Raw genomic sequence first — 21,511 nt, forward strand, 5'->3', positions numbered from 1 at the left:
CAACAACAACTGTGCCAAGTATGGTTCAAATCGGTCCATAATCTGAGATAGCTGCCATATAAACCGATCTTGGATCTTGACTTCTTGAGCCTCTAGAGTGCGCAATTCTTATCCGATTGGAATGAAATTTTGCACGACGTGTTTTGTTATGATATCCAACAGTGCCAGGTATGGTTCAAATCGGTCCATAACCTGATATAGCTGCCATATAAACCGATCATGGGTCTTGACTTCTTGAGCCTCTAGAGTGCGCAATTCTTATCCGATTGGAATGAAATTTTGCACGACGTGTTTTGTTATGATATCCAACAACAGTGCCAAGTAGAGTGCGCAATTCTTATCCGATTTCGATGCATTTTTGCACGAAGAGTTTTGTTATGATATCCAACAACTGTGCCAAGTGTAGTTCAAATCGGTTCATAACCTGATATAGCTGTCATATAAACAGATCTGGGGACTTGGCTTCTTGAGCTTCTAGACAACAACAGTGTCAAGTATGGTTCAAATCGGTCCATAACCTGATATAGCTGCCATATAAACCGATCATGGGTCTTGACTTCTTGAGCCCCTAGAGTGCGCAATCTTGAGCCTCTAGAGTGCGCAATTCGTATCCGATTGGAATGAACTTTTGCACGACGTGTTTTGTTATGATATCCAACAACAGTGCCAAGTATGGTTCAAATCGGTCCATAACCTAATATAGCTGTCATATAAACCGATCTTGGGTCTTGATCTTGAGCCTCTAGAGTGCGCAATTCTTATCCGATTGGAATGAAATTTTGCACGACGTGGTTTGTTATGATATCCAATAACTGTGCCAAGTATGGTTTAAATCGTTTCATAATCTGATATAGCTGTCATATAAACCGATCTTGGGTCTTGACTTCTTGGGCCTCTAGAGTGCGCAATTCTTATCCGATTTCGATGCATTTTTACACGAAGAGTTTTGTTATGATATCCAACAACTGTGCCAAGTGTGGTTCAAATCGGTTCATAACCTGATATAGCTGTCATATAAACAGATCTGGGGACTTGGCTTCTTGAGCTTCTAGACGGTGCAATTCCTATTCGATTTGGTTGAAAATTTTCATGAAGTATTTAATTCTTACTTTCAACAACTGTGTCAAAGAAGGTTCAAATCGGTTCATAACCTGATATAGCTGCCATATTAACCGATCTAGGATGTTGACTTCTTGAGCCTCTAGAGGGCGCAATTCTCATCCGATTTGGAAGAAATTTTGTACAACGGCTTCTCTCATGACCTTCAACATACGTATCCAATATGGTCTGAATCAATCAATATAGCTCCCATATAAACCGATCTCCCGATTTTGCTTCTTGAGCCCCTACAAGTCGCAATTCTTATCCGAATGAACTGAAATATTACACAATGACTTCTACAATGTTCAGCATTCATTTATGGCCCGAATCGGACTATAATTCATAACAGTTCAATAAGATAAGATTCGGCCCGGTCGAACTTAGCACGCTCTTGCTTTTTTCCTTTTTTTTTTGATTTACACTCAAAAAATATATATTTTTTTATATTAGGGTACATCTTATATATGGAATTATTATTGTTTCCAAACCAACCATACACTCATACAAAAAAGTTTGCTGAAAATAGAAAACACTGTCTGCTATACATTAGAAGTTAATATTGCTGCTATTATAGATGTAGTTCTGCTATTGCAGCAGTAGTTCTGCAATTTCAGAGCAGCAGACTGACTGCTGAAAAGTCTGTTCTTTGCTGAAAATGACTACAGCTTAATTATGTAGGAGATGCTAGAAGAAACAAATAAAAGCGTGCTATGTTTGGCCGGTCTAATCTTGGGAACCCACCACCATGGATTCTGCTAAAAATTTATACAAAATAAATTAAGTTGTAGGGACAATACAAGCAAAATTTCAGAAAAAATTGCGGTTTCCACAGGCTCAAGAAGTCAAATCGGGAGATCGGTTAATATGGGAGCTATATCTGGTTAAAAACCAATTCGAACCGTAGTTGATATAGTTATTGGAAGTCATAACGGAACACCACGTGCAAGATTTCAACCAAATGCAAGATTTCAACCAAATAGAACAAGCGACACAATATTTTGTAAAAAAAAAAAAAAACAAAATTTCGTCATATATTAAAATTAAATGAGTTTGCCAACAACGCAATAACTAGCCCAATAAAACAGGTAAAAGAAACGAACACAAACACGGAAAGGGACAATTCACCGAATATATTCAAATCATCAACATACACACCTGGGTTTTTAGAACCTAACACAAAAAAAAACTTTAACATCGGTTTTTATATCCTACATTACTACTGTGGTACAGGGTATTATAACTTAGTGAATTAGTTTGTAACACCCGGAAGGTAGAGAGGTAGACCAATTGATAAATATACCGATCGACTCAGAATCACTTTCTGATTCGATTTAACCATGTCCGTCTGCCTGTCTGTCTGTACGTCCGTCTGTCTGTCCGTCGGTCCATGTTAATTTGTATACAAAGTACAGGTCGCAGGGTACTACAATTTTTGATATTTGAAGGGGGGCGGACTCTCCCCCTTACCTAATTTTCAGAAACGCCAGATCTCGGACATGGGTGGTGCGATTTAAGCGAAATTTTGTGTGCACTCATATAGTAGCCTAAAAATAAAAATTTGCTATCCAAATTTCGGATGGGGTACCTAGGGGGGCCGCCCCACCCTAAAACTTACCAAACATATATTAAGACCAATCACGACAATATGGGACTCAAATGAAAGGTATTTACGATAAGAAAACGTATCTGATATCCAAATGTCGGACCAACTGTTAGGGAGACCACCCCAAGCCCCAAAACACCCCTAAATCGGACATATTTACCGACCATGGCAATATGGGACTCAGATGAAAGGTATTTGCGAGAAGAATACGAATATGATATCCAAATGTGGGACCAAGTTTCTGGGAGTCCACCCCTTCCCCAAAAACCTCCCAAAGAGAACTTATTTACTGACCATGCTAATATGGGGCTTAAATAAAAGGTATTTAAATGTAGAATTAGAATCTGATGTCCAAATAAGGGACCAAGTGTTTGGGGGGCCTTTCACCAAGAACATCCCCCAAAGGGGACAAATTTACGACCATAGCAATAAAGGGCTCAAATGAAAGGTATTTGGGAGCTAAGCACGAATTTGGTATCAATATTCGGGAAAAATGTCTATGGGGCCACCCCACCCCCATAAAACCACCAAATAGGAAGTATTTGCTGACCATTGCAATATGAGGCTCAAATAAGAGGTGTTTTAGAGTAGAAAACGAATTTGATATATATTTTCAAAGCCAAGTCACTGAGTGACCGCCCCCTCCCCCAAAACACCCCCCAAACCGGTCATGTTTGCCGACTATGGAAAAATGGAGTTCAAGTGAAGGATATTTGGGAGTAGACCATGAATCTGACATCAACATTCGGGACCAACTATATAGGGAATGTCCCACCACCATAACAACCTCCAAGTAGGAGCTCGATATTCATAGTTTTTAGGGGCCATACCTCAAACCGGACATATTTGCTGGCTTTTTCAAAGGGTTTAAGTGAATGGGATTTGAAATTAGAAAATACAATATGTTTGATATCCAATTATGAGGCCAATGGCGATATGGGGTTCATATAAGAGAATATAGCACGTTGTTGATATATTTTTAGGGCTTAGTGTTTGGGGGACCACTCCACTCCCCAAAACAAAAATAAAGGTATTTGGGAGTAGAATACGAATTTTATATCCAAATGTAGGACCATGTATTTTAGGCATCCCCCATCCCCAAAACACCACCCAAAGGGTTAACATTTTTCGACAAAACCAATTGCAATATGGGGTTTAAAAAAATGGTATTTGAGAAAAGAGCACGATGCTGTTATTGCTTTATATCTTATATAAATTTATATTTAAAAAAATTTTTGTGGGTGTTGGGTGATATAACCATACTTCGAATACCACATTTCAGCCAAGACGGATTCATTTAAGGCTTCTGGGGACTACAGAAATCAAATCGGTGGCAATATGGGGTTCAAATATATGAGAATAGAGCACGATGCTGACATATTTTTAGGGCTTAGTGTTTGGGGGACCACCCCACTCCCCAAAACACAAATAAAGGTATTTGGGAGTAGAATACGAATTTTATATCCAAATGTAGGACCATGTATTTTAGGCATCCCCCATCCCCAAAACACCACCCAAAGGGTTAACATTTTTCGACAAAACCAATTGCAATATGGGGTTTAAAAAAATGGTATTTGAGAAAAGAGCACGATGCTGTTATTGCTTTATATCTTATATAAATTTATATTTAAAAAAATTTTTGTGGGTGTTGGGTGATATAACCATACTTCGAATACCACATTTCAGCCAAGACGGATTCATTTAAGGCTTCTGGGGACTACAGAAATCAAATCGGTGGCAATATGGGGTTCAAATATATGAGAATAGAGCACGATGCTGACATATTTTTAGGGCTTAGTGTTTGGGGGACCACCCCACTCCCCAAAACACAAATAAAGGTATTTGGGAGTAGAATACGAATTTTATATCCAAATGTAGAACCATGTATTTTAGGCATCACCCCATCCCCTAAACACCTATAATTGGTGTGAGTGGTGAAAGAGACAAAATGCATTCCACATACCAAATTTCATCCTAATCAAATAAAAATCGAATTTTCAAAGGTCTCAAGAAGTCAAATCGGGCAACTTTATAGGGGATCTATATCCTATTAGGGGAATCTTTATTCGTTCAACTGCTATAATGATTGTCAAAGATGGACCAACGGAAATAACTGGACCAACCTAAGACGACCAAGACTATAACATATATGCTTAATAGGATTGAAGATGAATATTTCGTGATAACGGAATGACTAGATTGGTATTCGCTTACACTATGGTGGTGTGTATAATTTGTAGTTAATATTTTGATAATACAGCTGATGCTTTTTTTTGGGAAATTTTAGAAACGAGCAGCATCACAAAACGGAAGTTTCTACATATGTCACGCATTCACTTTAGCCATCGCTGTGTTAAAAACAGGGTCAAGTCATGTCTTGACGTTCTGACACATATCACTCCCTTCTTTGCTTACTCTTTCTCTTGGACCTCAATTAATTTGTGTGAAACACTCTACGCAAACTCTTCTTTATACGCACGAATATCCAAATGAAAGAAGTTAAACGACAAGAAAACGTAGAGGATTGAACTCATTATCCCACCTGAAAATAGAGGAATGGACGAATTGTTTTCTTTTTTGAGTGACGTTTTCGCTGTATAGGCTCGTTCCGTTTCGTTTTCTTCAATTCGTTTAATTACACACTAAGTGGCGGCTGCGAGCCAAATAAATGAACCTCTACTCCCAAAATATTTAAAAGTCGCAATCACTTGAGTATGTCCCCCGAACAAGGTAACTACTAATTTATTTTTTATTTAATTTGGGTTATTTTGTGGCTGCGGATGTGTGCGTGTTTGTGTCTCTCCTTTCGACGGACTGTCTGTCCGCGGGTTTAGTTAAACGACGCATGGAAAATAAAAACACAAAAAGCCATTCGGTATGAAAATTGATAGAATGCCAACCGATTACCACTTTTGTATGGAAATGAAAAAATAAATATATATTACGAAGGTATGCATGCTCAAATATGTATTTGTGTGTGTTTGAGAAAACAAATATATATGCACATACATACAGCCATTTAAAGAAAGATACGAACTATGACCGGTCACAGAAAATGTTCATACTTGAATGGAAAGGCAGCATTATTCCCAACAATTGTAATAGTCTACACGCAGAAAAATCATTGGCTAGAATTCGATAATAAGAATAAAGTGAAGATGTTTATAAAATACTTTTAATAGTTACGTTCGCGGGTGCAATTCAATGCTTTCAGCACTAGATTTTGGTGTTGTTTACGTCTCAAATTTTAACTGTTGATATGAGCGGAAAAAACATGATCTAGTCAGGGTTTGAAACCATTGCTACTAAACCGATTTGCAAGCTTTAAGACTCTATAGAAAGAGCTTAGCGAGATCTAAAACACCTGCACAATGTACAATGCCATCGCGTACCTTTGATGAGGTATGAATAGTTTGAAATATCGAAATTTTGCCTTGGTTTTTTGGTGTTTTTTTTTTTTAATCTTATATATAAAAATCAATTTGTGTTTGTTTGTAGATTTGTTTGTATATTTGTGTGTCCCTTATAGACTCAGAAACGGCTGAACCGATTTTCTTGAAACTTTCACAGATGGTGCATAATGACTCCGTAGTGAAAATACATTTTTTGATATCTGAAGGGGGGGCGGACCCTCCCCCTTACCCTAATTTTCAGAAACGCCAGATCTCGGAGATGGGTGGTGCGAATTAAGGTAAATTTTCTGTGCTCTCATATAGTACCCTAAAAATAATAATTTGGTATCCAAATTTCGGATAGGGTACCTAAAACCTACCAAACATATATTTAGACCAATCAGGACAATATGGGACTCAAATGAAAGGTATTTGGGATAAGAAAACGTATCTGATATCCAATTGTCGAACCAAGTGCTAGGGGGACCACTTTAACCCCCAAAACACCCTTAAATCGGACATATTTACCGACCATGGCAATATGGGACTCAAATGAAAGGTATTTAAATGTAGAATTAGAATCTGATATCCAAATGGGGGACCACGTTTCTGGGGGTCCACCCCTTCCCCAAAACACCCCCCAAACAGGACTTATTTACTGACCATGGGAATATGGCGCTTAAATAAAAGGTATTTGAGTGTAGAATTAGAATCTGATATCGAAATATGAGACCAAGTGTTTGGGGCCGCCTCTCCCCAAAAACCTCCCCCAAAGCGGACACATTTACGACCATAGCGACATGGGGCTCAAATGAAAGGTCTTTGGGAGTAAAGCACAAATCTGATATCAATATTCGGGAAAAGTGTCTATGGGGCCACCCCACCCCCACAACACGACCCAAACGCCAAAACACCCCTAAATCGGACATATTCACCGATCATAGCAATATGGGACTCAAATGAAAGGTATTTGCGAGTAGAATACGAATCTGATATCCAAATGTGAGACCACGTTTCTAGGGGGTGGACCCTTTCCCCAAAACACTCCCCAAACTGGACTTATTTACTGACCATGGGAATATGGGGCTTAAATAAAAGGTATTTGAATGTCGAATTAGAATCTGATATCCAAATATGGGACCAAGTGTTTGGGGGACCGCCTCTCACCAAAAACATCCCCCAATAGGGACAAATTTGCGACCATAGCCGTATGGGGCTCAAATGAAAGGTCTTTGGGAGTAAAGCACGAATTTGATATCAATATTTGGGAAAAGCGTCTATGGGGCCACCCCATCCCCACAACACCACCCAAATAGTAAATATTTGCTGACTTTTGCAATATAAGGCTCAAATAAGAGGGTTTTTAGAGTGGAACACGAATCCGATATATATTTTCAAGGCCAACTCACTGAGTGGCCGCCCATCCCCCAAAACACCTCCCAAGTCGGTCACGTTTGCCGACTATGGAAGTATGGGGCTCAAATTAAAGGTATTTGGGAGTGGCCCACGTATCTGATATCAACATTAGGGGCCAACTGTCTAGCGGACGTCCCACCACCATAACAACCCCCCAAATAGGACGTATTTTCTCACCAAGACAATTTGGGTCATAAACTTAAAGATAGTGGAATAGGGGCAATACCCCAAACCGAACATAGTTGCCGACTTTTGCAATAAGGAGTTTAAAAGAGATTAGAAACGAATTTGATATCTTATTTTGAGGGCAATGGCAATATCGGGTTCAAATAAATGATATATTGATATATGAGAATAGAGCACGTTGCTGATATATTTTCCGGGCTTCGTGTTTGGGCGACCACTCCACACCCCTTAATCGGTCATATATACCGACCATGTCAATGTGGAGCTTAAATGAAAGGTATTGGGGGGTAGAGCAAGAATTGATACCCAATTTCGGGACCAATTTTCTGGGGGTTTATCCCTTTCCCAAAATACCCCACAAACAGCACTTTTTAATGACCATCGCATTTTGGAAAAGAATACGAATTTGATATCCAAATTTAGGACCGTGTAAATACACGCATCACCCCTTCCCCAAAACACCCCGCAAAGGGTAAAAAAATTTTCGACCATGCCAATATGTCTGTAATTTGTAATTTGATAACCTATTTTGGACCATGTGTTTGGGGAACGACTCATCCTGTAAACTCCCCTAAACCAATGACAATATGCGGTTTAAATAAATGGTTTTTGAAAGAAGAGCACGATGCTGATATTTTTCGGGGCCAAGTATCTGGGAGACCACCTCACCCCCGAAAACACCCCTCAATCAGATATCATGAGTGTAGCGGGCTGATATAAAGTATTTTCAGAATGGAGTACTCCTTACATCCAAACTTAAATTCGTAGACCAATAAAGATCATATGGGATTCGGACAAAGGCACTTATATTGTTAAATTGTTAGTCAAGCGACATACTGTTTTCGTAGCATGGTATTTCACCAAAAGCTCCTTAATTGTCGAAAATAAATATTCCAAGGAAACTTTTGTTCCATATAAGGTAAAAGAAGGCGCAGCGGAGCGGGCCCGGGCTAGTAATATATATGTAATTTTGCACGACGTGTTTTGTTATGATATCCAACAACTGTGCCAAGTATGGTTCAAATCGGTCCATAACCTGATATAGTTGCCATATAAACCGATCTTGGGTTTTGACTTCTTGAACCTCTAGAGTGCGCAATTCTTATCCGATTGGAATGAAATTTTGCACGACATGTTTTGTTATGATATCCAATAACTGTGCCAGGTATGGTTCAAATCGGTCCATAACCTTATATAGCTGTCATATAAAGCGATCTTGGGTCTTGACTTCTTTAGCTTCTAGAGGGCGCAATTCCTACCCGATTTGGCTGAAATTTCGCAAGACCTTTTTTATTGTTACTTTCAACAACTATGTCAAATAAAGTACAAGTCGGTTCATAACCTGATTTAGCTGCCATATAAACCGATCTGGGATCTTGTCTTCTTGAGCCTCTAGAGGTAGCAATTAATATCCGATTTGCCTGAAATTTTGTACGACGTATTCTCTCATGACCATTAACATACGTGTTTATTATGGTCTGAATCGGTCTATAGCCCGATACAGCTCCCATATAAATCGATCTCTCTATTTTACTTCTTGAGCCCACAAAGAGCGCAATTCTTATTCGAATTGGCTGACATTTTACACAGGTCTCCAACATAAATATAATTTAATTGTGGTCCAAACCGGACCATCGTCGAAAATAAATATTCCATGGAAACTTTTGTTCCATATAAAGTAAAAGAAGTCGCAGCAGAGCGGGCCTGGGCTAGTAATATATATGTATGGCTTAATATAAAAATGGCCAATTTAACTTATTTCAAAATTGCGTTTTTTTGTTTGTTTTGGAAGACAAATGTCAGATGCACTATGCTTCAAAATTTCAATTGGATACAATTGCAAATAACAGATTTATAACGATTCCAAAAAGGCCTTAGTCAATTTTTTTTTACTCCAGGAAGGAAATCTAGTAAGGCCTTTTTTATATAAAGTTATCGATATATTCTTGACCATCATGATATTTTAAGTCGTTCTACCTATGTTCGTCTGTTGAAGGCATGTTAAATTTCGAACGAGTAATGCTAGCCGATCGAAATTTTTTACCCTACACCACTACTGTGGCACAGGTTTTATGACTTAGTACATTTGTTTGTAAGACCCAAAAGGAAGAAAAATAGACCCACTGATAAGTATACCGATAGTCTCAACATCACTTTCTGATTCGATTTAGCTATGTCCGTCTTTCATCCGATCGTCTTCAAATTTGGTACACGCGTATTTTCCGGTCTGTTCAGCCTATTGAAATTGGAAAAATCGGTTCAGTTTTGGATATAGCTCCCATATATATGTTTGTCCGATTTGCAGTAATAAAGCATTAAAATGTCCAGTTATTCACCCATTCTCTGGAAATTTGGTAGGAGGCAGTTTTTTTTGACTCTCGATATCGTGAATTTTATAAAAAGCGGTTCAGATATATATAAAAATATTTTTTTGTGTCCATAGCTGACATATGACCAATGAGAAAGCTCCCATAGCCTCACGGCAATTTGTCTAGCCACAATGTCCAGAGGCATTAGATGTAGCATTAAATTCAGTGCATCAGATGGTGTGGCCTAGTGCGGCTTGAATATTGTGCAGTAGGTGGACTTTTGAAGCGAGGTCCACCAGACCACAACACCATATAGCATTATAGGACTGACAACTGCAGTATATACCAAGTGCATGACGCGCGGTTTAAACCCCCCAATTTGCCGATGGCTCTCTTGCAGAGCTATAGGGTATTTAGCGCTTTCAGTAAATGGAACATTCTCTCCTCCCAAGGACACAGTTTCCACTGTACGCAACTTGTGTCTCCTGCTGAAAAGCACTACTTCTGTCCCCAACGAATTTACTTCTAGAGCACTTTCGGTAGCCCACTTTGCTGTGGCACGTAGAGTTTCCTGAAAAATATTTCTTAGAGTGCTGGGAGCGCAATCTGCATACGTGACCACTTTTACACATTTTTTCTTCCAGAGACAATAATATATCGTTATTGGCTATGTTACAAAGTAGAGGAGCCAGAACACGTCCTTGCGGTGTTTCTCTGCTGACTCATCTTTTTACACCTACAGGTCCCTAGCCTGCCGTAATACATCGTTTAGTTAGAAAGTTATACAATTTCCCAAGATATATTTCTATCAACCTCTCAATAGTCTTCGCCTTCAGTTGGTAAGGTTTTCCTGCTTTCGGAATGAATGGCCTTCGTGTCCCTCCATCCCACAGGTATATATGACATGATGATAGAAGCAGAGTATATCTCCCTAAGTCAAGGAACCAGTCTGTCAGACTCAGCTTGTAATTTAATTCAAAAAATAAAGTAGTCGAAACTTCTTATCGCCCAAAGGATTTTCGGCTCAGTCACAATTTCCCAATAACCTCCGACGAATGCATACCAGTGAATTTTCCGGGCAATGTGTATCAACGGGTAGTTCTAGTGTTTCCTCACTACACATTGTCAATACATTCTCTGACTTATGAGTATACCCTAGCGAAATAGGTCTTGGGGACAGAATCTCCTTAGCCTAGAGACCTCAGATGTATCCTCCACGGTGCTGCAGAATTCTACCCAGGATTTGTTCTGAGCCGTTCTTAGCTCGCCCTTACATTTTCTTAGCTCATCCTTATAGATGTCCTTATCGTGTGGTGCTTTTGTGGCTTTTGCTCTGTTGAGGAGTTTTTGCTGTCCTTCCTTAGACCAACCAGCTTTAGGGTCCACCATGACGGTCGCTGTTTGCCCCATAGCTTGGCACAATGACATGCTGACATAAGCGGCTCATTCAGGGCCTTCGTGATCCGCTTAACCATTATGTTAATTCCTCCGTAGTTTCCACTTCCTTTTCTGATCTAGAAGTGATAGTCGTGTAGAATATGTGCCGAAATCTATCCCAATCCGCTTTTCTTCTGTTTAACCGAGGGACCACTTCAGCTGTATTTTGCCCAAGGCTGAAACTAGTATACCGATGATAAGAGAAGCTGCGGTCATTCAACATTTCCCAGTATATATATGTGTATTACACTCGGCTCAAGTAATACAATAAACAGCGACACCGAAGGCCTACAGACCTACAAGCCTAACGTCCTTTCTACTCAAAACCATAGAACGTGTTGCTGACACCATAATTAAGAGAAGGACATTCAAGGAACTGCTCAAATACAAAGAGGATGCCTATGTCAAAGGAAGGTCGGTGGAGACTGCCCTACACGAGGCTGTGCATAAAATGGAAGAATCCTTCAGTGTCAAAAGTTTTGCATTAGCTGCTTGCATTGACATCGAGGGGGCTTTTAACAATATGCGGAACGACACACTGATCCAATCCTTAGACTAGTACCGGGTGGATAGGGTCCTTAGAGACCATATGCTAAGGAACAGGTGGATAAATTGTAAGGGAGAATGTGTCATAGGGTACCCACCATAAATAACCTATTACGGATGTTATAAAACATCTTTACAGACAGCAAACTGGCCATCAGGGAATAACAATCAGGACGGTAAGGTCACGAACAGTCTTGGAGTGTAAGAACGCCTTCTCTGAGGATGCGGACGATCTGCATCGTTTTGGTGCCGGGCCATAGCGGAGTAAGGGGGAAGAAAAATCTGACGATTTGCCTGCCTTGGCGCTTCCCGTCAATAAACTTGGTTAACCCAAAGCTTTTTGGGTCGACACAGTACAGCGCGTGGGCGACGAACGTGCATTTAACACTGTGCGAAACAGTTAGTATCACGACGAAAGTCCTATATGGAGATCCAGATTGTAAGAAGACAAGTCTATTATTGAAAGGAAGCAAGCAGGGGGTCAGTTTAGCTTTCGGTTTCATAACAGGTGCGGCAAGTGATAGCATTCTAAAGCGTGTGGGGTAGATGTTCAGAAGTTGGAACATTTCCTATGTCATTGGCGAAAAACAGACACCGGCACTTAGGTAGGGACACAATGCCAGAAAACAATTTTGTAGATAGCACGGAATTCCTAACTTGGATTTTCATTTTCGAGGTAACCTTCTAGTATCTAGAGCGCACTACAAGCCGATTTCTGCCTTATACGTATGTCCAAAGTAGTAGGGGCGGGTGAACATCAGCAACCCCTTTTTAACGTGACCAATACTAATTTAATTTAATTAATTTTAACTAATAAATTTAATAAGCTCCAATATAACGTAATTCTTTTTAAGACAAATTTCAAATAAAATTGTTTTTTTGTTTTAATTTTCAATGAAACGTTTTGGAAAATATTATTGAATGTTTCTTTAAAGATAAAGATAACATTAATCTTATATATAACAAGTAAACTGGTGCTAAGTTCGGCCGGGCCGAATCTTATATACCCTCCACCATGGATCGCATTTTTCGAGTTCTTTTCCCGGCATCCCTTCTTCGGCAAAAAAGGATATAAGAAAAGATTTGCTTTGCTATTAGAGCGATATCAAGATATGGTCCGGTTTGGACCACAATTAAATTATATATTGGAGACCTGTGTAAAAGTCAGCCAATTCGAATAAGAATTGCGCCCTTTGGGGGCTCAAGAAGTAAAATAGAGAGATCGATCTATATGGGAGCTGTATTGGGCTATAGACCGATTCAGACCATAATAAACAGGTATGTTAATGGTCTTGAGAGAATCCGTCGTACAAAATTTCAGGCAAATCGGATAATAATTGCAACCTCTAGAGGCTTTGGAAGTCAAGACCCAAGATCGGTTTATATGGCAGCTATATCAGGTTATGGACCGATATAAACAATACTTAGCACAGTTGTTGCATATCGTTAAAAAATACGTCGTGCAAAATTTCATTCCAATCAGATAAGAATTGCAACCTCTAGAGGCTCAAGAAGTCAAGACCCAAGATCGGTTTATATGGCAGCTATATCAAAACATGGACCGATATGGCCCATTTACAATCCCAACTAACCTACACTAATAAGAAGCATTTGTGCAAAATTTCAAGCGGCAACTGTGCCAAGTATGGTTCAAATCGGTCTATAACCTGATATATGCCATATAAACCGATCTTGGGTCTTGACTTCTTGAGCCTCTAGAGTGCGTAATTGTTATCTGATATTACTGAAATTTTGTACCTAGTGTTTTGGTAGCTTTTCCAAAACCTGCGCTTAGTATGGTTTAAATCGGTCCATGTTTTGATATAGCTGCCATATAAACCGATCATGGGTCTTGACTTCTTGAGCCTCTAGAGTGCGCAATTCTTATCCGATTGGAATGAAATTTTGCACGTAGTATTTTGTTATGTTATCCAACAACTGTGCCAAGTATGGTTCAAATCGGTTAATAACCTGATATAGGTCCCATATGAGCCGATCTTGGGTCTTGACTTCTTGAGCCTCTAGAGAGCGCAATTGTTATCCGATATTACTGAAATTTTGCACGTAGTCTTTTGGTAGCTTTTCCAAACACTACGCTAAGTATTGTTTAAACCGGTCCATGTTTTTATATAGCTGCCATATAAACCGATTTTGGGTCTTGACTTCTTGAGCCTCTAGAGTGCGCTATTCTTATCCGATTGGAATGAAATTTTGCACGTAGTATTTTGTTATGATATCCAACAAATGCGCTCAGTATGGTTTAAATCGGTCCATGTTTTGGTATAGCTGCTATATAATCCGATCTTGGGTCTTGACTTCATGAGCCTCTAGAGGGCGCAACTCTCAACCGATTTGGCTGAAATTATGCACGAGGTGTTTTGTTATGACTTCCAATAACTGTGCTCTGCATGGCGTAAATCGGTATATAACCTTATATAGGTGCCATATAAACCGATCTGGGATTTTGACTTCTTGAGCCTTTAGATTGCGGATATCTCACCCGATTTTGCAGAAATTTTGTACAACGGCTTCTCTCATGACTTTCAACATCTTATATGGTCGGGATCGATCAATAGCATGATACAGCCCCCGTATAAACTTATCTCTCGACTGTGCTTATTGAGACCCTTCAAAGCGCAATTCTTATCCGAATGAACTGAAATATTGCACAATGACTTCCACAATGTTCGGCATTCATTTATGGTCCGAATCGGACTAAAACTTGATATAACTCCAATAGCATAACAGTTCTTATTCAATATTCTATGTTTGTTTAAAAAGAGATACCGCGCATAGAACTTGCTTTTTTTTATTTATTTATCAATGTTTTGAATTTAAACAAGAGAAACAAGACTCGATTTCTATATACGAAATATCGATAAATAATTTATTCCCAAATATTTAAATTATTTTGTTGTAAAATTTTTGTCTACTTTATATAGAGTAAATTATCTCGACTCCTTTAACGGGCAAAATTGCTCGACTCTAACTCCGCAGCCCTGGATGCGAGTACCTAATTTATGTGGCTTATAAGCAAATATTGAGTATCTCGCCGTGGACTACATTGTATTTAACTCGAAAACGAATCATATTTTACTACATCATAATTTCTACTATATGCAGTATGGACTATGAGCAAAATATACTGTAGCGACCGTTTCGGCTTAAATATGTGGCCGAGTTATCGGAAATTGGGTCCAATGTATTAGCAGATTCAAGCGTACCCGCGGTGGCCGTATGAATGAAGTCAAGTTCCATTCATAAATGTTTTGATTGTACTTAAAGTCAACATTTAAATTTTTGACTAATCTCAAATGGATTGCGATATATCCTATTTAAACCTTTCTTTCGATTTAACTTCTTGAGCACCCAAAGGAGGCAATTCTGATGCCAATAACTGTAGTGGAGATTATTGCCCTACACTTTTTCATTCAATAAGTCGTAGCACAGTGGTCCAAACGGCAAAAAAGTTCGCATGTTTTGATCAATTGATCGGAAGGAAGAGTAGAAAATGCTGTTGATCACCATATCTTTAATATGGGGTCAGATACAGGTTGTCAAAGTTGTCCAATTTCCAAAACTCTGTGGGCTGATTCTTTTGGAAGTGCTAATGAGATTAACATATTTGCCTTGGATTTTTTCAGGGTTTTCTCTTTATGGAAAATTCATGACAATTTTTCCTGCTACCATTTTAAAAAACATCGGCTCAAGTTTGAATACACTTCCGATAGGGAAATGCACCATCACGTTGCAGAATCACTCAAGCCAAGTTAATAGTAGACCCTCCACCATGGACCGCATTTGTCGAGTTCCTTGCAATGTTTCTCTTTACAGCAGAAACTAAACAAGTACCCAGTAAGGAAAAGCAAAAGGAGGGCGGAACCGACTGTATAATACCCAACACCACTCAGTAACCATACATACTACTTTCAATTTATGAAACCAATGTTGGAATCTAGTCAGACTTTAAATTTGCATACCTATTGAAGTAATGAATAGAACCTTTTAAGATTTTTTTCGATGGACCTTAAATGGTCGCTACTACAACCTAGCCAGATTTCCATGAAATTATTCACACATATTAAGTCGTCAAATAAAACATCCCAAGCAAAATTGTGTAAAGATCGTACTAAAACTGTGACTTTACAGTCTTAAAAGGCCATATTGGCTGAAAGATATAGGTGATAGTTTAGGTTAGGTTTAAGTGACAGTCTGCCATCAGACTCACTTAGACGTTTTCGTCAACTGTGATACCACAGGAACAGAAGAACGAAGATGCCTTCTAATTCCTACTGTTGAACCATCCAGATCGTTTCAAAAAGTCTAACAACATGCGAATGTTCACATCCGATAAATTCTCAAAAAAGAAATAAGAAACTAAAGTGGAACTCATTTTAACTGCTAGTGCGGGACACACACACCGAATGTGTTCTATAGTCTCGTTTCCTTCGATGTCCTCACAGCTTTTGCAAAAGTCCTTGCTGACAACCTTCAGTCTGTCAGCATGTTTTCCGATTAGACATTGACCTGTAATGACGGACACAATGACTGAGACGTCTGTTCTAGCCAATGACAGCAAAGCGGTAGACTCCTTCAAATCCAGATTAGGCCAAAAGTTTTGGAATGTTCACAGCCCCCAATCGTACGATTGGCATTAATTTAATTTAATTAATAAATAATTTATTTTAATGGCGTTCTTCTTAATTAAAGGCATGATATTATATCTCACCCATTCCACCTTTTCCTTATTTGCAGTGATCTCCGCTTAATACAGCTCCCTTAACATCACGGCAGTGCATCAGATGATGTTGTCCTTGTGAAGCCATCCTTTGGTTCCGGTTAAATATTGAACAGTAGGTGGACTTTTGAAGCGCCGTCCACCAGACCACTACACCATATATCATTATGGGTCTGACAACTGCTGTATGTACCCAACGCATGACACGCGGTCTAAACTCTCAACATTTGCCAATGGCCCTCTTGCAGGTGTATAGAACAAGGGTTACCTTTCTTGCCCCTTCCAAGATATTCGATTTAAAGTTCAATTTCCTGTCGAGCCAAACACCAGGTATTTTGCGCTTTCTGTTAATGGCACATTTTCTCCACCCAAGGAGACAGGTTCCGCTGTAGGCAACTTGTATCTCCTTCTGAAAAGAACTACTTCCGTCTTGCACGGATTTTTACTCAGACCACTTTCGGTAGCCCACTTTGCTGTTGCACGTACACAGAAAAAAATAACTCCGAGAAAAAACCAACTGCCAAATTTGTAAGTGAAACTTTAAATTCTCAACGAATTTTAGCATTGAATCGAAGACGATGTTTGTTGAAGTACGTAAGAAAGTCTCTGCAAGAGACTTGTCAGATAAAATTATTAAAATTTTGTCGACTTTCAACAAATTCTTTGGGTGAGGTAGATGTTAAAATTGGCGTACTACCATGCCATTCATGACTTACAAGGCCAGGTTCGAGTCCCCTGATCGGCCAGAATTTTTTTCCAATAAAATTATTCTAGAAAATATGGCATGAAAAAATATGAGTTTCGTATTCAGGAAAAAACATTTTAGAGTGGCTTTTACCTCTTTTTATAAGTATATATATTCTTGATCGTCGTGAAATGTTATGTCGATCTAGCTATGTCCGTCCGTCTGTCCGTCCTTCCGTCTGTCTGTCGAAAGCACGCCAACTTCGGAAGGAGTAAAGCTGCTTGAAATTTTGCACAAATACTTCTTATTAGTGTAGGTCGGTTGGTATTGTAAATGGGCTATATCGGTCCATGTTTTGATATAGCTGCCATATAAACCGATCTTGCGTCTTGACTTCTTGAGCCTCTAGAGTTCGCAATTCTTATCCGATTGGAATGAAATTTCGCACAACGTGTTTTGTTATTATATCCAACAATTGTGCCAAGTACGGTTTAAATCGGTCTATAACCTAATATAGCTGCCATATAAACCGATCTTTGGTCTTGACTTCTTGAGCCTCTAGAGTGTGTAATTCTTATCCGATTGCAATGAAATTTTGCATGACGTGTTTTGTTATGATATCCAACAACTGTGCCAAGTATGGTTTAAATCGGTTCATAACCTGATAAAGCTGTCATATAAACCGATCTTGGGTCTTGACTTCTTGAGCCTCTAGAGGACGCAATTCTTATCCGATTTGAATGAATTTTTGCACGAAGTATTTTGTTATGATATCCAACAACTGTGCCAAATATGGTTCAAATTGGTCCATAACCGGATATAGCTGCCATATAAACCGATCTTGGGTCTTGACTTCTTGAGCCTCTAGAGGGCGCAATTCTTATCCGATTGCAATGAAATTTTGCACGACGTATTTTGTTATGATATCCAACAACTGTGCCAAGTATGGTTTAAATCGGTTCATAACCTGATATAGCTGTCAGTCTATAGCCCGATACAGCTCCCATATAAATCGATTTCTCTATTTTACTTCTTGAGCCCCCAAAGGGCTCAATTCTTATTCAAATTGGATGACATTTTGCACAGGTCTCCAACATATAATTTAATTGTGGTCGAAACTGGACCATATCTTGATATCGCTCTAATAGCAGAGAAAATCTTTTCTTATATCCTTTTTTTGCCTAAGATGAGATGCCGGGAAAAGAACTCGACAAATGCGATCCATGGTGGAGGGTATATAAGATTCGGCCCGGCCGAACTTAGCACGCTTTTACTTGTTTTAATTTAATTAATTAAGACACTTATAATTGTGCAGCAGTACTTATTGCTTTATTTCATTGTAAAGAAGAAGATGTCGGTAGGCTAGAGGATGCGTGCAAAACTACTAAACATGAGATTATGAGTTCAATACTCTGCGGCACCAAAATTATTAATATTTTTTATTACGGTTAATAGTAGAGAGTTACAAAGGAAAACCAGAGAGCTGCAGTAAAACGAACGAGACAAAGCAGCGCGAGCTGTACAAAGAAAACACAAGAAAGCACCACCCACCACCCGAAGCAAAAGCACATGTGTGGTGGCTGCTGGTTAATATGGTTTTTGCCTTTCTTATGGATATATTGTTTGTTGTTATATGTTGGCTTTCAAAGAGTGACTCAAGCACTTAGAGTTCTGGGAAACTTTCCCCTAACCGCAATAGCCACGTCATCAGCATACGCGACCACTTTTACAACTTTTTCTTCCAGAGGCAATAATATTTTTTTAATGGCTAAATTCCAAAGTGGTGGAAACAATACATCTCCTTGAGGAGTTCCTCTGCTGACCCATCTTGATCCACAGATCCCAAGCCTGCCGTAATGCATTTTTTAGTAAGTAAGTTATTAATAAACTTTCTTACAGTAGAGTTGATGCCTAGTTGACTCCTTCATGACTGAAGTCGGTTTTACATTATTGAAAGCACCTTCAATGCCAAGAAATGTTACCATGCCTTCGTGTGGTAGGGTTTTACTGCTTTTGGAATGAAAATGACCTTTGTGTCCCTCCACTGCAGTATTTTCTCCAAGGCTAGAACTCATGTAACGGTGATCAGAGAAGCTGTGGTCATCCAACACATCCCAGTCGCATATCCTTCTACTTATATCTTCCGATACAAAGGTAATATCTAGTACCTCCTGGCTGTTCCTTGTAAAAAGTTCGGTTTATCCCCTGTATTGCAAATCTTCAGATTGCAACTTATGATACAATATATTCGAAATGCAGCACACCCCTTTCGTTGATATCCGAACTTCCTCATATCTGGTGATGTGCATTAGCATCGCTTCCTACAAAGAGGCTCTTCTTTCCTGTAGAAGCGGCTTCAACCATCGACTTAAGTTTTGAAGGCGGCATCTCTGATTCGTGTGCCATATATAGAAAAGCCAGCCAATAATGAGACTTGTTTATTTCAAGGCTGGGATCTTCAGTGCGTTGCGACGGAAGAAGAATAACATTTAGACTACTCTTTTGCAACAATACTGGCTCTGTGTCTCCCATTCCCTTACCCTTGAGTAGTTTAAATCCCGGAATTCTTAGTCCACGAACCATTCCTCCACACACCTATGGTTCCTTAATTAGAACCACGTCAAACCCCCTGCCACCAGGAGGAACTTTAGTGCCGCCGAAGCGACCTTACAATGGTGGAGGTTTATCTGTAGAAACCGGATCATGGTTAGGATTCAGCACTTCCACCACTGTTGTGTTAATCTCGTCTTGTGATTCCACCAGGAATTCATCCTCACAAGATTCGTTAGATCTTGTCATGATGAGCTTCCGTACGCATCCAGGGCAGGTGAGAAAGCTGTGGAACCACTCGTCCTCAGGACACTTGCGGTGTGGACTATTTTTACTTAGATGCTTCACTGACTGCTGCTGTCGAAATACTCTTTGAGGTCCGTGCTTTCCCGCTGGCCCAGTCCAACTGGATGACCCACCCACACAGGGCTTATCGGGTCCCGTTTCGATGCCATCTCCTCCTGTCTCGATTGTGCCAGGGAGATTTTCTGTCTCCTGCAATCCGCCAGACTTTAGCGATGTGGTCGATAGTTTCTAAGGCAAGTGTTCAGCAACAACTGCTGAGTCGTCTCCTGATTCCCCAACCCCACCTCTTCTATAGACCTTCAGTTGCAACTTGTTGAATCCGTAGGACACAACCCCTTCAGACTTGTTGAGGTCTGCGAGACAGCCGGAGTTTAGTACGAATACTGCATGTCTCCGTTCACCATCAGCCACGTGCAATCTACCAATCTTCCAGTTGGTTGTTGAACGATTGGGATTTCATACCTTTAGTTTTCCAAGTATCGACTCAGGATCTAAGGGAATCCTTGGTATCCAAGCATGCGCCATTGGTCGAGAAGGAATATCTTCTTTCTAGTGCTGCACCTGGCCAACTGGTATGGCAGCTATATCTAAATCTGATCCGATGTTTATAAAATTTTGCACCTTTATTGGGAAGTTACAATAAGCACTTCATGATAGATTTGGTAAGGATCTGACCAACATTCTGACTTCTACAGCCTTAATAGGTCTAATCGGTTAACGATATTTATCGGAGCTATACCTTAATCTGACCCGATTTTGATGAAATTTTGCACACGTATCAAGACGACACACTAAACAATTCATGCTAAATCATGCAATTTGGGCCAAAATTGTGGATACTAAAGACTTAAAGCCACATCGGATGAACGATATATATGGGAGATATGTCTAAATCTGAATCGATTTTGATGAAATTTTGCAAATATATTAGGACGTCAAATTGTGCCAAATTTGGTAACGATCAGACCAAAATTTTGGCTTCTACGGCTTTAAAAGGGCATATCTGATGAAAGATATATTTGGGAGCTATACCTAAATCTGGACCGATTTTTCTTTGTCCTTGGACCAAAATAGTGAGTTGGGCAAAATTTTATGACAATCGGACAACAAATGCAACCTGTACCGTGATCACAAGAATACAGACGCATATAGCAAAACTGAATCATGAGTGATTTTAATCCGATCGTTATACTTATCGATGAGTCTACCTCTTCTTCTTCTTAGCGTTGCAAACAAATGCAC

This window comes from Stomoxys calcitrans, chromosome 1, assembly GCF_963082655.1.
Source record: "Stomoxys calcitrans chromosome 1, idStoCalc2.1, whole genome shotgun sequence".
Taxonomy (NCBI): Eukaryota; Metazoa; Arthropoda; class Insecta; order Diptera; family Muscidae; genus Stomoxys; species Stomoxys calcitrans.